Source organism: Thamnophis elegans, chromosome 11, assembly GCF_009769535.1.
Source record: "Thamnophis elegans isolate rThaEle1 chromosome 11, rThaEle1.pri, whole genome shotgun sequence".
NCBI classification, from domain to species: Eukaryota; Metazoa; Chordata; class Lepidosauria; order Squamata; family Colubridae; genus Thamnophis; species Thamnophis elegans.
The window spans coordinates 5,101,760-5,120,778 of NC_045551.1; the positions used below are offsets into that span (position 1 = coordinate 5,101,760).

Here is a 19,019-nt window from a genome sequence, read left to right on the forward strand (position 1 = left end):
ATTCAAGGTGTTGGTTATTACCTTTAAAGCCCTACATGGCTTAGGGCCAGCGTACCTGCGAGACCGCCTACTGCCACATACCTCCCAACGGCCGGTAAGATCCCACAGATTGGGCCTCCTTCAGATGCCGTCAGCCAGACAGTGTCGGCTGGCGGTCCCCCGGAGGAGAGCCTTCTCTGTGGCTGCTCCGACTCTTTGGAATCAGCTACCCCCAGAGATCCGGACCCTACCCACTCTCATGGCCTTCTGAAAGGCTGTTAAAACCTGGCTATTCTGGCAGGCCTGGGGCTGTTGAGGTCCAGCCCCGATTAGAACAAATGCATGTGTTGTGATTATAAACTGTCTTTTCCTTATTTTTTTTTTCTTTCTCTTCTTTTCTTTTTTGTAAGCCACCCGGAGTCCTTCGGGATTGGGCGGCATATAAATTTTAATAATAAATAAATAAATAAACTGACTTTGTCCCTAATGTGTGACTTGTCTCCTTGTTTCTAGTTTGATGCTTTAACCACCGCAACGAATTGACTTAACTTTTCCAAATAAAATATCTGGTAAGCATTTAGCATGCTTTTTTAAAAAGAGTAACTACAACTCTCTTGCAGCATTTTTTTTCTTAAAATAATGTGACAGGAATATATAGGCTACTCATTATCCAAGAATGTATCAGGACTGGCAGCTTAGAGCTAAGCTTCCCTCCACCCCCAAACACCACTTTTTACCCTTTCCTAGCGCTTCAAGGCGCTAGTCGTCACTTATAAAGCCCTTCATGGTATTGGACCTGGGTACTTGAGAGACCGCCTGCTGCCAATTACCTCCACTAGACCGATTAGATCCCACAGACTAGGCCTCCTCCGAATTCCATCCGCCGGCCAATGCCGACTGGCGACTACCCGGAGGAGAGCCTTCTCGGTGGCTGCTCCGACCCTCTGGAACGAACTCCCCGTGGAGATTCGAACCCTCACCACCCTCCAGGCCTTCCGCAAAGCCCTTAAAACCTGGCTATTCCGACAGGCCTGGGGCTAAAGAGCTGTTGCCCCCCTCCTCGAATGGTATGACTGTTGTGTGTTTTAAATTATGCATTGTTATATTTCGTTTTTTAATTTTTTGTTTGTATCCCCCTTCCCTGGTTTGAGTTGTGAGCCGCCCTGAGTCCCCTTCGGGGGAAAAGGGCGGCATATAAATAAAATAAACATTCAACATTCAACATTTCCTAACTTTTCTGACAATCTAATGTGTTGGAAGGTAGACAGTGGTTAGGGTGCAGTACTGCAGGCCACTTCAGCTGACTGCTATCTGCAGTTCAGCGGTTCTAATCTCACCGGCTCAAGGTTGACTCAGCCTTCCGTCCTTCCGAAGTGGGTGAAATGAGGACACAGACTGTGGGGGCGATATGCTGACTCTGTAAACAGTTTAGAGAGGGCTGAAAGCCCTATGAAGCGGTATATAAGTCTAACTGCTATTGCTATATCAGAAAGAGAAGGAGAAAGAAAGAAGTGTATTATAAAAGATTAGGCAGCTCTGCCAATCTTTCATTTTCCTTTTTCCATTCTGACTTCAGTCCTACTGTAACTCTCATGTGGTCTATTCCAATATATTACTTCCCATGAAAATGTAGTCCTTAGCAATAAAAAGGTTGCCAGTTCTAAGTCTATATAATTATAAGAAAGATATATAGTTACAGGTAATCCTTGAGTTACAGCCACAATTGGGACTGGAATGTCAGCTGTTGTGCAGAGAAGTCATTAAGCAAGACAGCCTCTGACTGCTTTTGTCAATGACTGCAATTCCAGCCTTCCCTGTCATTAAGTCTCAGGTAAACAGCACAGAGTTCCTCAAAGATGTAGGGGAGACCATAGGAGGTTTGAGGCAGGCTGCATATGAGTGTGTCTCTACCCAGAAGATGAAAATTCCCCCTGCCAAGAAAATATTTTTAACCCCTGAACAGAGACATATTCATACATGGCCTGTGCCACCCCTCAACTCCCATGACATTCTTTAGCTTACTATGGTGCCTCACCATCAGAGGTGGGTTCCTACCAGTTCGCACCTATTCGGTAGAACCGGTTCGTCAAATCTACCGAACCGGTTAGAAGAGGTTCCACCAGTGGACCCGGAAAGCAGGCCACACCTACAGAAGACGTTCCAACAATTTTTTGAAACCCACCACTGGTCCTTGGATACAATTATTCTACACTATTATGCTCCTATTTATAAAACTCAGTGCCTCTGTGAAAGGTAAGGATGACTCCTGCGTTTGTGGTGCAATCAGAACGTTGCATGTGTTGAAGTTGTTTTAACGCAAACCAAAGATGCCTTTTAAGAAACAAGTTTACATCCTATTCTTATGCAAGCCAGTGCTGTGTGTGATGCAATTTAAGGTGGTTCTGACAAGTGTCGTCAGCATCTTCATATCCGGTCACATGGGCGGCAAGCCACTCCCATCCGGTCACATGGGCGGCAAGCCACTCCCATCCGGTCACATGGGTGGCAAGCCACTCCCATCCGGTCACATGGGCGGCAAGCCACTCCCACAAAGGAGGCATAAGCCCTCCCTGAAAAATATTGCAACACAGCAGCCATGAGGTGACCACACTTGCCGCCTCCTGCACCTCAAAAATAATAAGACCTCCCTAAAAATAAGGCCAAGCGCTTATTTCAGGGGTCAAAAGAAAATAAGACCCTGTCTTATTTTGGGGGAAACACAGTATTTAGTTTTGGTATTGTAAAATGTTGAATACCACCAAGAGTCCTTTGGCATTGAGTTGGATTGTAAACACTGTCAAATAAAGAAAATAAATAGGTTTTGTATCCTTAATAATAGCATTCAAATGTAATGGAGCTTTATGAAATGTTAACAGGAATATCCCGAACTCTTACTGGTTTATTTTTTTTTTAAAAAAATACATTTGCTTAATAGCTGCTGCTATAATAAAGAAAAAAAGTGGATTTCCAGGTAGTCCTCAATTCACAACCAATCACTTAGTGACCATTTAGTGGTCCTCAACTTATAACCAATAGCTTAATGACCACCACAGAACTACCTACAACCCATTTTCAAAGTCACAATAGCCTCACACATCCCTGTGGTCATGTGGTCACATTTTGGGTTCTTGGTAACTGGTTCACACTTATGGCTGTTTACAGTATCCCGCGTCCCATGGACACAATTTGTGTCCTACCTGTAGTTTCTGGCAAAAATTGCTCATTGGGGAAAATAAATGTACTTAACAACTGTGGTGGCTACTTAACAACCACAACACTCACTTAATAATCACCATAAAAAAACAGTCATAACTTTGAATCCAGTCACGTGATATCTTGACTTATGACCACAGTGAGTTACGACTGTAACTCCAGGCTCAACTACAATTGTACGTCAAGGACTAAATGTATCTTGATATTAAAGATGTGTAAGGTAAAAGCACAGAGATAACTGTAACCAGTGCCAAATTGTTTCATGAAGCAATTACTATAAAGCTTTCCTCCAAAAAAACAATAGCAATAGCAATAGCAGTTAGACTTATATACCGCTTCATAGGGCTTTCAGCCCTCTCTAAGCGGTTTACAGAGTCAGCATATTGCCCCCAACAACAATCCGGGTCCTCATTTTACCCACCTCGGAAGGATGGAAGGCTGAGTCAACCCTGAGCCAGTGAGATTTGAACAGCCGAACTGCAGAACTGCAGTCAGCTGAAGTAGCCTGCAGTGCTGCATTTAACCACTGCGCCACCTCGGCTCTTATGGGATAGAATTTCTTCTCTGTGTTTCCCTTAAGGAAAAGGGGAGATTTCTAATTACTTAAAAGCAGTGTAAAATGCTATCTTAGATAACGCTATAAGATTTTCTTCAGAGATGTATCTCTTCCAAACCTGGCTGCTTTTTAAAAGTGATTGCAAGGGGTAAAGTTTTTAGTTGGCTAGCATGGCTTCTTTTTGTCTTTTGACAGATAGTATTTTCAGTTCTTTAAACACAGTACTGCAGTTTTAACCATTTTTGAAAACAACCTTGAGTTTGAATAAAACACCATAGTTCATTTAGTATTTAGCTCCTTCACACTAATCTGATTAGCTAAAGCACAACATGTATAGAACAGAGCATGCTGATCTCAACAGCATCTACTATATAAATACAAACTACTTAGATTTCACTGGACAAGTTTTTTTTAACAATTAAGAGAGGATAAATGAAGGGATGCTTTGAAAAGAGATGGATGACAAATAAGTTTAATAAATAATAATGTATGTTTATTTCATTTGTATGCTGCCCTTTTCCCCCGAAGGGGGACTCATAATAATAACAATAATGCTGAAATATTTGTACATCAGAGTCAGACATAACATTGTAAGAAAGAGCAGTTTTCCTTCGGAATACCCAATTTTGAAATAGACTAAAAATTTTACAAATAATTAGAAAGGTGTCAGAACTATGTTACTAATAACTCTAAACAGAATCACCAACAAATTGAATCTGCAATTAGCAATAGCAATAGCAGTTAGACTTATATACCGCTTCATAGGGCTTTCAGCCCTCTCTAAGCGGTTTACAGAGTCAGCATATTGCCCCCAACAACAATCCAGGTCCTCATTTTACCCACCTCGGAAGGATGGAAGGCTGAGTCAACCCTGAGCCGGTGAGATTTGAACCGCTGAACTGCAGAACTGCAGTCAGCTGAAGTAGCCTGCAGTGCTGCATTTAACCACTGCGCCACTTTGTCAGAACTTGAGACATACTAGCCATTCTTAAGAATCAGTTACCAAATCTATCACCCAAACCTTTGTTCATATGTGTATAGAAAGTTATATCTATAAAGGTTTTGTTTTAAGAGGTATGTGGCAATACAAAAGGTATCTATTTCACTCTCCTATAATCAGAAGTCAGCAGGTGTGATGGAAAGTCCCTTTAAACTTGCAGTTCCCCACTCAAAATCTGTTTTGGATGGTGACAGAGGTAAGAGAGAGCTGCCAATTAAGAAATGGGGAGGCTATCTCTGAGACCAAGGCCGAGGTGGCGCAGTGGTTAGGGTGCAGTACTGCAGGCCACTTTAGCTGACTGTTATCTGCAGTTCAGCGGTTCAAATCTCACCGGCTCAAGGTTGACTCAGCCTTCCATCCTTCCGAGGTGGGTGAAATGAGGACTCGGACTGTGGGGGCAATTTGCTGACTCAATTTGCTAAAAATCTGTAAACCGCTTAGAGAGGGCTGAAAGACCTATGAAGCGGTATATAAGTCTACTTAATAAAATAAATAAATAAATAAACTCAGTCAAGGTAGAAGTGTTTCATTTTCTACTCGACCGAACAAAGGAAGTGTACAGAATCAGAAAGCAAATCATTATGCAAATCAAGAGGACGGAAACATTCCTTAAGTCCTGGGAAGGAAGACAGTATTAAGAAGAGAGGGAGACTAAACTCCACTATGACTAATTGTGGTATAGCATGGAAGGAAGGAGAACCACAATCAGATTTTCAAGATTCTGTTATTATAGCCTATCTCAATGAATATAACCTTCCTGTGAGTTTCCTGATTTGGCCTACCTTGAAAAGCTGAAAGGAAGATATAGCAACATCAGGATAGACAAAGGACATTTCAGAGGATACAGTATATAATATATTTTTTTACAGGGTTGTTCACACCCAATTGTAATTTCACAGCCTCAGAGTTTTGATCACAAATCCACAATAGATAATCAACCTTATAATAAAGGGTGAAGGAATATCTCTCTGTGGACCTTGACTAAATCAAAGATAATAATGAATGCTTAGCTAAGAGCTGGTTGCATATGATTCAGGACTCTGTATAACCTATCACAAATATGTTGTATAGATTGATATAGGAATGTAAACCAATGATCTTTTAATAATCATATTTTCAAAGGAAGGTGCCATTCTCTAGCTTCCAACCATTTCTCTGTTCCAGTGCTATAGTCATCTGGGGTCTTCTGAAATCATCTGGGGTCCTCTGAAGATCTTCATCAACCTACTATGTTTTCTCCATGGAGAGAATCCATGGAGGGCGGGGGGGGAAATCTGTTTCTTTATCTTGAGTAGCGATCACTTCAGAAGTTGATAGTATTTCCTACAGTATGAAGGTTTTAGACTAGCTACTTGTTTAAATTATTCTTGTAAACTGATTGGCTGTTTTATTTGAAATTTCACTGGAGATATATCAAGATGTAGATATATCAAAAAGAAATTAAATAAGAAGCTCAGGTCATAAGCTTTAAAATAGCAGATGCTGGTAGCAAACCCAATGTTACTCCTGCATCTTTCTGGAACAATAAAATATAGGACACAAAGAATTTTTGTAAAATGAAGTCACAATTGAAACTAAAGATTTATATTTCTCATAGATGCTCAAATTACTTTGTTATTGCAGTGCCGCTCCTATGAGACACATGAGTAGCTTTGTGACATTTATGAAAAACTTTTCAATATGTCAACATATTTATATTCGAGTTATAAAAGTTCAGTTCCATTCTCTCTGAAAATCGCCACATTTCTTTTCTGCCTTCCAAAGAATGCATTATGGCTGCTAAACTGCTCTCCTCCTGCAAAATCCATAGAAACAGAGCAATTCCAGGTGAGTAAATACGGATCTTAAAAGTTTCTGCCCCTATTAATTACACTGCATTGCAAGAGCACAAAATTTTGTATTATTCAAATCTACTGCAGTGTTGGTAAACCAGATTGGAAAAAGTGACTCTGGTTTGAGATTAGAGAGTATATTTTAACCGTAGAAAGCACTGTAACAAGAAAGCAGAAAAAAACTTTTAAAAAGAGAAAAGCAGGGGGAAAAGATTTACCCAGGAAATTCAGAAACAATTTGTTTAACCTGTGAAAGATAAGGGAGTTCCTCTGAATTTAGAAGATGCGGAAAGGGAGGAGTAGCTAGAATAGACTTTGTAACAAAATAAAAGTCCATTCCGAGGAGGATATTATTCATTCCTCCTGACATAAAATTTGACACAGATACATAAACTTGAGTATTTCATCATCAACGAAGATGCAGGATTTAGCAACGTGAATATGGTTTTCTCAGTTCTTTCCCTTGCTTTCCAGATGCTGTTTTGCAAAATAGAAAAGCTGTTTTGGTCTGCAGAAAGATGGAAGTCTCATTGCTTGATATACAAATGAGCCAAATAGAACATGGCCAAATTAGCAGCAGGCTGAAACATTCAATATGGCGTTATGGGTGGATTCTGCAGCGCAATTAGAAACATGTCTGTGCTTCCAAGAACACAATTAGGTGCCACATAATTACATCTGTCTAAACACTTCATACTCAATTAGGTGCCACACTACTCTGGCTGTCTAAACAGACTTCATATACAAAACAACAGGTGGTTTGTCTCTCTGCTGGACTTACTCAGTGAAAGCAAAAGGTAAGGCGTATTTTTATTTACCTCATTTGGTTATATACATCTACATTTAACATCCTTCAAGAAGTTAATCACATTAACAAATAAGAGATCAAAGTTTAATGCATGTAAAGAGAATATACAATGTATTAATACAGATGGATTCCGAAACAGAATTAGTTAAAGATTGTATGATAAAGTGGGCTCAAAATATTGAAGAACCAATAATGTTGGATACATGGGAAAGGATCTGGGTAAGAAATGTAAAATTTACACAAGCCCAAAACTTGAGAGAAAACTTTTATAAGATGTTTTATAGATGGCATTTAGATCCTAAAAAGTTGGCTTCTATGTATCCGAACTTACAACCCAAATGCTGGAGATGTGATTCTCTCGACGCTACATATTTTCATATATGGTGGACTTGCCAAAAGGTTAAGGCATTTTGGATAAAAATATGGTGGATTATGCAAAATGTTCTTTAAAAAAGGATAAAGTTTACCCCTCAGTTATTTTTGTTAGGTATAATTACTGATTTAATTACTGATTGTACAGCTGTAGAGATTAATTTGATTTTGCACTTAATAACTGCAGCTAGATTGTTGGTGGCGCAATACTGGAAGAAGGAAGATTTGCCTACAAGAAGTTAATCACATTTTAAGCATACATTAACTCCAGGCCTGAAAATAGTTCAGATGAACTTAGTCCACTTACTCTAAAGCCACTAATAGCGGTCCTTTTCAAAACTAAAAACTAGTTATAGGACCAAAACATACACCTTATATTTTTCCTATTTTTATTCCTCTACTTTTTCATTAATGACTTGTACCTGAACATCCGGCAGTGCTTTTGACAGGGACAGCTATCTGCTTGATAACCACAGTAAGAGTAATATAGAATAAAATTGTAAGAGAAGCTACTGCATGTGTAAGAACATGAAACAGAAATTAAGGAGCAATTGAAAACATCTGCAGCCAGTTCATGAAGAAAGCATAACCAGCACTAAATCTGCTCAAGAAAAATAGAAGGATCAGGAGTAATAATATTATTCTAAGGAAGTACTTGGAATACCCACATTTAATTAACATAACTGCCCGTTCAAAAGATAGCAGTTTTGGCTCTGGACTACAAAGCTGTGGGTTCAAATTCTCTGCCAGCTCCCTTGATTTCATCCCAGCTGCTGACTCGACAGTTCCTATTTCCCAGAAAACGTGTTTTTCCATGAATTGCTATTCTGGGCCTTGGAGAAAGATGGCACGTAGGAAATGGTGCCACAAAGTCCAAAAGTACTTTATATTTTACTTGTGAAAATAAGTGGATGCAAGAGAAATGGATAATTAAAAAAATCATATAGATGAGAAATACATTGCTACAATTCACTAAAGCGTGAATTCCTCAGGGTTATTTCAGACAAGAAAAAAAAGCTTTGTGTGTCATTAACTTCACATTTTTCCTTGATCTCAGTGAGTAAAGTATATTGCAATAATTCACTTAATAGATCTTGGCTCCCTTAAGGAAGTTTCTGAAGAAAAAGGATTTTATTTTTTTTCATTAACTCCCTATCTGATGTCAATGTTAGTTTAAGTTAATGAAGGGGGAGTTAATTTCAGCATGTCATCATGACAAATTTCTGAAACATTCAGGATGAGCTTTAATCGCAATAGGCAGTTTAATGTCTATCTTGCTTTACACTTTGTCTTTATGTAAGAAATTCATGGTGGATTCAGTGAAATGTATTATTTATACACTTGGAGATACTTCTGTAATCATAAATAACATGAAGGCGATGATTATGGGACAATGACTTTCCTTCTCATATAACAGAAGTCGTGCAGAAATAAAATATGTCTGCTATGGAAAATGCAACATGCTCATTTACAGTTGTACTATGCAAATGACTGCCTTGAATTACCAATTCCTTGCTTACTACAGTTGTTGTCAACATTCCATGGACGAAAATCAGACCATTAAATAACTTTGGCTTGGTCCTAATTCAAAAAATAAAGCTACCAGTTTCAAATAAATCAGTGCATTTCAACCACAAAATGTCATTTGGGTGAGGGGGAGAGCTAGGCCAGCAAAAGCAATATCAAGTACCTGTTCCAACTGAGTGATTCCTTCCCCACCCTTAGCCTAATGCTCCACCAGAAAGATAAACACAGGTGAATAAGTAATACCTTCGGCTCCATCCTACAGCCATCTAGCAATAGCAATAGCAGTTAGACTTATATACCGCTTCATAGGGCCTTCAGCCCTCTCTAAGCGGTTTACAGAGTCAGCATATCGCCCCCACAGTCTGGGTCCTCATTTCACCCACCTCGGAAGGATGGAAGGCTGAGTCAACCCTGAGCCGGTGAGATTTGAACCGCTGAACTGCAGATAGCAGTCAGCTGAAGTGGCCTGCAGTACTGCACCCTAACCACTGCGCCACCTCGGCTCTACACACGGAATAGTTCATAAACTGGATTACAGGACCTATACCTATCATTATTACCATGGAGAGTCCCTGATCACTGGTCTTTGGGGGTCCAATATTTAAAGTACATTTTACAAATGGTCTGTTTACTTGAGCAATCTAAATCAGTACAGGTAGTTCTCGGCTTACGACCACAATTGAGCCCAAATTTATTGTTGTTAAGTGAGGTGTTTGTTAAGTGAATTTTTCCCCATTTTAAGATTTTTCTTGCCCCAATTATTAAATGGATCCCTGTTAAGTTAATCCCTGTTAGGATCCTTCTCTCATGCCCCTCAGAAATCAGCACTAACAGATCCTCTGCCTCTGTTGATGATCATCATTCTGCTTATTTAACAGTCTTACACATTGTGAATTTGGTAACGCCTCTTTTAAAATTGTTTGTTAATTATCCAGAATGCTTTAACCTTTTTACAAGTCCACCATATATGGTAATATGTAGCATCAACACAATCACATCTCCAGCATATAGGTTGTAAATTCGGATACCCACCGCTTCTGAGCTAGAATCTGTAGCTTCTTTAGCTGTTGCGTAAGTTTGTTGCAAAGCTTGTTGCTTCTTTAACTCTTGTTCCATATGCCTAGTGACCACACGGGTTTGTCTTTGCTCCTTCGCTCCTTCTAGTTAGCAATAGCAATAGCAGTTAGACATATACCACTTCATAGGGCTTTCAGTCCCTCTCTAAGCGGTTTACAGAGTCAGCCTATTGCCCCCCACAGTCTGGGTCCACATTTCACCCACCTTGGAAGGATGGAAGGCTGAGTCAACCCTGAGCCGGTGAGATTTGAACCGCTGAACTGCAGATAACAGTCAGCTGAAGCGGCCTGCAGTACTGCACCCTAACCACTGCACCACCTCGGCTCTTAAGTTCCAGCAGAGGTGTCCGAACTTGGTCCACCAGCAATGATCCTTGGGTATCTTGCTGTCTGTTCTGTCCTTCTTGCTCTCTTTCTCTAAGTCCTGGAGTGGGGAGGATGTCCAGCCTTCAGTATATTGCTGTAAAAATCTTTAGCCTTCCATAGTGAGTTAAGACGTTATCTTTCTCCCAGGTAATTGACCACTAATCCGGCTGGACCTTCCCATCTGAACTGTAACTGACGGTTTTTGAGTTCATCCACTAGATTAGTTTATCTCTTGACGTATTTATTATTCAATAACATTGTTTAGAAAATGTTATTAAGCTTACAACCGTATTACAATAGCAATAGCAATAGCAGTTAGACTTATATACCGCTTCATAGGGCTTTCAGCCCTCTCTAAGCGGTTTACAGAGCCAGCATATTGCCCCCAACAACAATCCGGGTCCTCATTTCACCCACCTCGGAAGGATGGAAGGCTGAGTCAACCCTGAGCTGGTGAGATTAGAACCGCTGAACTGCAGATAACAGTCAGCTGAAGTGGCCTGCAGTGCTGCACCCTAACCACTGCGCCACCTCGGGATGATAACAATAGTTATCATCCCCCTCTCCAACTCCATACTACAGAGCTGAACCTAGCAAAATCAACCAAAGCTGGAACAGCAGTTTGAAGCTGTTCGGGACAGCTCTGGATTTGGAGCAAGGCTTCCTCAGATGGCAGCTGAAGCTGTGGGCCTCTTTTGGCTCCAAATCCAGCCTAAAACGACCCGAAGCACCACTGGAGCCAAAGCTGTCAAACCCAGACTATTATCAACAATAGTTCTGAGATCGTAAGAAATGAAGTTGATGTTACACCTGGCTTTGAAAATTGTGGGCGGGGTGGCGCAATACTGGAAGAAGGAAGATTTGCCTACTATTCAAGAATGGACATTAAAAGAAACAAACTTAGCAGAGATGGCTAAAATATCAGCATATCTTAAGGACCATTCAGACGAGAAATATAAACTGGAGTGGAGAAGATGGATTGGCTATATTCAAAATAAATACGGGACTTAAAAAAAACTCCAGATAGCTTACGATTGAAAAAGCAAGGAATGATTTAATTTGTTTATAGTTAGCTTAACAAAAGAGGAGTTAAAGCACAAATGAAAGACGAAGCCAAGTTATTTTTTAGTTTATTTTAGAATATGATTGTTAAAGATTTATACCCTGTATTTGCTCTGGGAAGTCGGGGGGGGGGGAGGTTGGGGGGGGGAGATGGGCTTGGGTGGGGGAGGGTGGGGGAGGGTGGAAAATATTTGTAAAATCTTTTTTTAAAAAAAATTCAATTTAAAAAAGAAAAGAAAATTGTGGGCGGGGATAGGACGGGAATGGGGGATTAAAAATGATGACCGACTGAAATGCCCTCAAAATTCCTCAGCATCTACTTTGATTATGCAATGAAATACAGTACATTTAGAACTTTCTTTGTCAAAAGAAACTTTTTATTTCATATATCTGATTGCTGCTCTAAGAAGGAACAAAAGTAGTACATATTAAACTGTAGCTACCAACATGCAAATTTAAAGTTTAGTTTCTGTGTTTATATACAGAATGTTTGTTCTATTTATTCATATCCTTCCCTCATACTCAATCAGCAACAGCAACAGTAGTAATAGTACTACTAATAGTAGTAGTCTTTTTATTTTAGTAATTGACCAGCATAACATATCGTTAAAACATAAAATTATATCCATCCCATTGTGTTAATAGTGTAACTTAAATACTACAAATTCATATTATAGAACACACCATAGTCGTGATATCAATACCACTAAGACTGTATATTTAAGGTCTTTTGCGATAAAAGTAAATGTATTAGAAATTAATATAATTGTAATAAAACTATAGAATGAAGGAAAATAAATAAGATGAAATAATAAACAATCACAAACCTCTGCAGGTAAACTATTTTATATTGATATTGTAACTATAAGAATTTATAGTATGATGTAAAATAGAATTTTGTGAAAAGCAATGGTACTAACTTAAAATATTAAAATAATTACTTTGCAGTTGCCAGATTTCTGCATTGTTAAGGGGCTTTCTAGAAAACAAATAACAGTGATTATAAATATACTAGATGCAGGCATATCAATAATCATACAAATAACCAACTACAATTTGGTAAGCAACAGAGCCAGAGGGGAAATATGCTTCGTAAAATGAGACATGCGCCATGTTTGCATGTAATAGTTTCCATCAAAGAAAGCTGTAAGGGCAAGCAATTTGCAAATCCCCCCCCAGCAGATTATATTCAGAAGGAGCATTAATTTCTCTGGGTAATGTAATCTCTGCACGCATTGTTTATAATAATTTCTGGTCAAACCTAAATAAGCATCTATATATAGGAGATAAATTATTTTCCTTTGTCCAAAAGATATTTGTCACAATGAAAAGATAATAAACTCAAAAGACAGTTAAATTGGACTTTTCCTAATTGAGATAGGACTCAATATAAATGTTTTGCTTCATTTATCAATTATTTTTTTAAAAAATGCTACATTTAGCAGACTCAAATGAGCCTCCCCCCCCACAAAAAAAGGGCAACTGAACTATTTTTTTCTTGAGAAAGAAGATTTTAGCTTCTCATCCAAGAAACTTCATCAGTTTTGACTGGATGGTGGAAGGAGGGAAGGATAGTTCTGATAGTCCTTCCTTCCATCTCCCACCATCCAGAACCAATGAAGCTTCTTGGACAAGAAGCAAAACGTCTTCATTTTCTTCCTCAAGAAAAAAACAGTTCAGTTGCCTTTTGGGGGAAAAAATAAACATATTTGGGACATCTGGATGACTGAGAATCGTCATAGAACGTGCATTTAGTGGAACGATTCAAGATTCATTACTGCACTGAAAAGGATGTAGTTTGCTCCTTAGCCTTACGCTAAATTCACACCTTTATGGCAACACCTTGTAATCAAGTTTTACTTCATTGGTTTCGTTTCTTCCAAACATTCCTACATTGAAATAGTTGTCACATTCTATGGTGGACTTGTAAAAAGGTTAAAGCATTCTGGATAAAACTATGGTGGATTATGCAAAATATTTTTAAAAAGAGGATAAAGTTTACTCCTCAGTTATTCTTGTTAGGTATAACTACTGATTGTACTCTTATAGAGACTAATTTGATTTTGAACCTAACAACGGCAGCAAGACTGTTGGTGGCGCAATACTGGAAGAAGGAAGATTTGTCTACTATTCAAGAAAGGACATTAAAAGTAACAAACCTAGCAGAGATGGCTAAAATATCAGCATACCTCAAGGACCACTCAAATGAGAGATATAAATTGGAGTGGAGAAGATGGATTGACTATACTCAAAATAAATATGGGAGTAAGAAATTCCAGAAAAAGCGAGGAATGATATAATCTGTTTAGAGTTAGCCTAACAAAAGAGGAGTTAAAGTACAAGTGAGGTAAGTAAGAAAAAAAAATTGTCCTCCACGGCCCCCAGAAGCACTCTGCAGGCTTCAGCAGGACTGGGGGAAGGCAAAAATGCCCCAATTTTTGTGAAAAACAGACCTTTTTTTTGCAAAAAATGGGATTTGGGGGTGGGGCTTCTGGAAGCCAAAAAATGGCTCTATTTGGTGTATAAGACACACCAACATTTCCACATTCTTTTGGGGAGAGGAAGGTGCATCTTATACTCTGAAAAATACGATAACTGCCTTGGCCAGTTTTCATTTCAACCATGGGAAAATCTATTAGTAAGCCTGTTATAAATCTAAATGAAAGGAATATGTTTCCACTAGATGTTTGCTAGGCAAACAATGTCAAAACACTCCTACAGTTAAAAAAAAGGTTAGACAGATTTATTATCTACCCAATTTTTCTCTTTGCATTATTCTTACTATCTTGGGTACTTATTTTATGAAGTTGATAGAACTAATCAATAGCAATAGCAATAGCAATAGCAGTTAGACTTATATACCGCTTCATAGGGCTTTCAGCTCTCTCTAAGCGGTTTACAGAGTCAGCATATCGCCCCCACAATCTGGGTCCTCATTTCACCCACCTCGGAAGGATGGAAGGCTGAGTCAACCTTGAGCCGGTGAGATTAGAACTGCTGAACTGCAGACAACAGTCAGCTGAAGTGGCCTGCACCCTAACCACTGCGCCACCTCGGCTCTACACCACAACTAATGAGATTTATAACTGAATACACATCTATAGGACTGTGCTGCAGGGTTTTAATGCTGATCCACTTCAAAGGCGTCAATCAGATAAAAAAAATTAGCAACTTCATCTAGGAGTCAAGTTCATCTCAGGGTAGGCTATTGTTATAACATTAAGGAGCACATTGCTTCTAAGGAATGTGAATAGGCTATGGAATATTACAATGTAATATTTTTAAAAGGCCTCCCATATTTTCTCAAGTTATGCCAACAAAACTGTCCAACTGAAAATCAGAATCAACATGTATGTTGATATGTTGACAATTATCACACAGCCCTGAATGGAAGGAAGGGCTATTTAAGACACTGAAAAAGAAACAAAAATCAAATATAACTATGATTGAGTAGCAGAAATCTTTGGGCAAAAACTTGCACTTCTTGAATCTAATTTGATTTTGCTCTTTCATGCCATCCTAGCACTGGAAGTTGAAGTGTGAAATGCAAGAGCAGCCAAGAATATCGGTTGAATTATAAACCAAAATAAAAGGGAGAAGGGTGGTGATGAATTAGAAAATGGAGAATATGGGGTGGAAATGGAGGAATAAATCAGAAACATTGGGCATTCATCCTTTTTCCTGAGTTTATCCCAAGTGTGGGTAGAGGGGCAATTGCTGGAAGTTTCCAAAATTAATTAATGATGTATGATTGCAACAAAACTATCATTCTCCATTTCTGCAGGGCAAGAATCCTGCATTTCCACACATCTAATTTTCATTCCTTGCCTAAGACTTTCTGAAATCCTGGAACTGACACCAGGTCTAAGCAATCAAAGATATTTTATTATGTTTTATTTAGAAAAACTATTGTTGTTATTTAGCGTATGATGAGAAATAAGAGAAGTAAACATATATTCACAGTCCACGTAATTATATATAAAACTTTTTAGCTACTAGACAAGCAACATGGCTATGCAGTTAAATAGATTTTGTGCACTATTACACACTTACGGGTGCATTGCCATGCATACGAGCCGAGGTGGCGCAGTGGTTAGGGTGCAGTACTGCAGGGCCACTTCAGCTGACTGTTATCTGCAGTTCAGCGGTTCTAATCTCACCGGCTCAAGGTTGACTCAGCCTTCCATCCTTCCGAGGTGGGTGAAATGAGGACCCAGATTGTTGTGGGGCGATATGCTGACTCTGTAAACCGCTTAGGGAGGGCTGAAAGCCCTATGAAGCGGTACATAAGTCTAACTGCTATTGCTATTGCAATAGTAATGGGGCTGCCCTTCTCCATGGTGGCTCCCTCTCTATGGAACATCATCCCTCTAGAAATTAAGACTTCCACTCTTTTGAAAGGTCCTGAAGATGTGCGGACCTGAGGAACCCAGAGCGGGGTGGAGTCCATTAAATGGCTGGTATGAGTGTGTATTGTTGCTCTGTGTGTGTGTGTTTGTGTTATTATTTTATTATTATTTTATTTCTTTCATTTTGTCTTTTTATTTCCTGTAAGCTACCTTGAATCGCTGTGAGTGAGTAGGCAGCAATATAAATTTTCCAAATAAAACAAATTACTGCACATGTCTAAAAGCAGGGCATGGAAATCATAGAAATTAAACGCACTGCACAATGAATAAATAGCACGTTGACTTAATCAGAAATGATGCTAAGGTTTCCCTCCCCAGAAGGAAACAGATGCGTTGGGCACCCAATCAATGAGAATGCAACAATGCCTACCTATCATATTCTACACTTTCCAATGGTGAGTCAGATGTTTCTGTTGGAACTCTACAAAAGATTTTGGTAGAACCAAGCCACATGGCAAAAGAGCCGAGGTGGCGCAGTGGTTAGGGTGCAGTACTGCAGGCCACTTCAGCTGATTGTTATCTGCAGTTCAGCGGTTCTAATCTCACCGGCTCAAGGTTGACTCAGCCTTCCATCCTTCCGAGGTGGGTGAAATGAGGACCCCGACTGTGTGGGTGATATTCTGACTCTGTAAACCACTCAGAGAGGGCTGAAAGCCCTATGAAGCAGTATATAAGTCTAACTGCTATTGCTATTGCTAAAAGAAGGGATATATCGCAGGCCTAAATATAACATAGTTGGGAATGCCTTCTGGCAATTATGACAGATGTGAAAGAGACCCAGATTCATCACAATTCCTTGATACAGTAAGAATGCAAAAGTTAGTGAATCCTTGTAGTTGTGGCCCATTAATTTCTGGATTTCCTACTTCTTTCCCACACAATGTCAGAAATGAACTGCAGAACTGTGACCTTGTATTAAATTAATGGATATCCCTATTTGTCTTCCACAATTTTCTTTTTAAAAAATTATTAAATAATCTTGCAAAATGCACATTTATGTACTTCCCAGCCCAGTCAGGGAAAGGGTGATATATGTCCCACATTCTCCTCTCTAAAGAAACACAAGCCCATTGCTACTAAAGGCAGGTGGGATGGAATGAAACTTTTATCCTCCTAAAAAGGCTAGCATTATAAGTTTTAATTCTGGAATAAACTTCTGGATATTTTGCTCTTGAAAAGCATTGAAAAGAGCCGAGGTGGTGCAGTGGTTAAATGCAGCACTGCAGGCTACTTCAGCTAACTGCAGTTCTGCAGTTCGGCTGTTCAAATCTCACCGGCTCAGGGTTGACTCAGCCTTCCATCCTTCCGAGGTGGATAAAATGAGGACCTGGATTGTTGTTGGGGGCAATATGCTGACTCTGTAAACCGCTTAGAGAGGGCTGAAAGCCCTATGAAGCGGTATATAAGTCTAACTGCTATTGCTATTGCATTCCAGGATGGGGGGGAAAGTTCTTTCCAATCCAAGCTAAATTTCCAAAGAGATGACAAAAGTTTTCTATAATTGTACATGCAAAGATATTGTACAACAAAATGTGATGGGAAGAGTTTATAAAACCAGAAATACTATGGTTAAAACAACTGGCTCAGGAATTCAACATTTATGTATCAACTTATTTATTGGAAGAGGAAAACTGCTATAACTTGCAAACATTTTTTGCTCTTGGCAGGCTTTCTAGTTACATGACCTCAGCTAAGGAGCCATCTTAGAAGGCACAAAGGGGATGGAAACCTGGCTTCCACTGTATGGAAGAAAAAGTGGCTTAACACAGTTCTCTGTGGAACTTTTCTCTGTGACCTTTTGGCTACAATGAGACCATCGGAACAGCTCTCTTTCAAGGTTTTCTGAAGACAGGGAACTATTTTGAACAAATAAAGCATCCAAGAGCACATAAACCAACAGCTTCAAATTCATACATGGCCATTATGCTACAAATATGCATTTTTCTCACTCCGGGGACCAAACATCTCTCAATTACAAGCTTCGCTATTTAAGGGAAGTATCCTATTATGATTAACTGTACTGTGGTGCTCTAAAAACTAGCTCCAAAATAGCAGGTCCAAGAAACAGAACTGAGGGTACAGTTCTGCATATAGTAGAACTTGAATCTTAACTTTTGAGTTTACTAAAATATTGCCCAAATAACTCTCCTTATTTTTTCCAAAGAGAATGAAAAAAAGGTTGCATATAGGGGAGTGTTGTGGCCCAGCAGGAGCCGTTGGAGCTGCCACCAGACTCCGACAGCGAGGGGCCCTCTGAGTCGGCTCTGGAGGATGTGGAGGACCCTGGACAGGGTTCCGACTCCGAGCAGGGTGCAGAGAGGCTGGTTGGCCACCAGGAGGCACCTGAGCCTTGGACCAGTGGGGAGGAGACAAGGGAGAGTGAGCCGGACGCCAGCAGTGAGTTGTTCCTGGATGCACGCCATCGAAGAGCTAATAGGCGTCAGGAACAATTATGCAATTACAGGAGATAATTGCACTCAGCTGGTGGTCATTAGGCTCCTCTCCAGACTATAAAAAGGCTACTTGTGCACACACCCCTCTTGGCAGAAGTCAACACAGAATTGAATGTCGGAGAACTTTGTGTGAGCTTGGCAGGCTGGATTGCTGCCAAGCCTTATCTGTGTTTATTGCTGCCCAAGCTTGTCTGTGCTGGTTTGCTGCCAAGGACCTGTTTGTCTGTTAATTAAATGCCGTAATTTATCTCTGGCTCGGAGTTTGCTTTGGTGTGGAACAAGGGGGGTCAGAACAGGGGAGTGGTGGGATTCACTTACCTTCCTTACTGGTTCTCAAATGTGAGTGCATGCAAATGTTCTACGCAT

At 39.7% G+C, this 19,019-nt stretch overlaps 1 protein-coding gene and 1 long non-coding RNA gene across 2 annotated transcripts in view; one reads left to right on the top strand and one right to left on the bottom strand.

The window, feature by feature from the left end:
• RGL1 (ral guanine nucleotide dissociation stimulator like 1) overlaps positions 1 to 19,019 on the bottom strand; it is a 109,821-nt gene that overhangs the window by 80,938 nt on the left and 9,864 nt on the right.
• On the top strand, positions 6,383 to 18,269 carry LOC116514876. Its single transcript, XR_004256167.1, has 3 exons — positions 6,383 to 6,575; positions 7,055 to 7,377; positions 17,868 to 18,269. It is a non-coding gene; the product is annotated as an uncharacterized LOC116514876 (long non-coding RNA).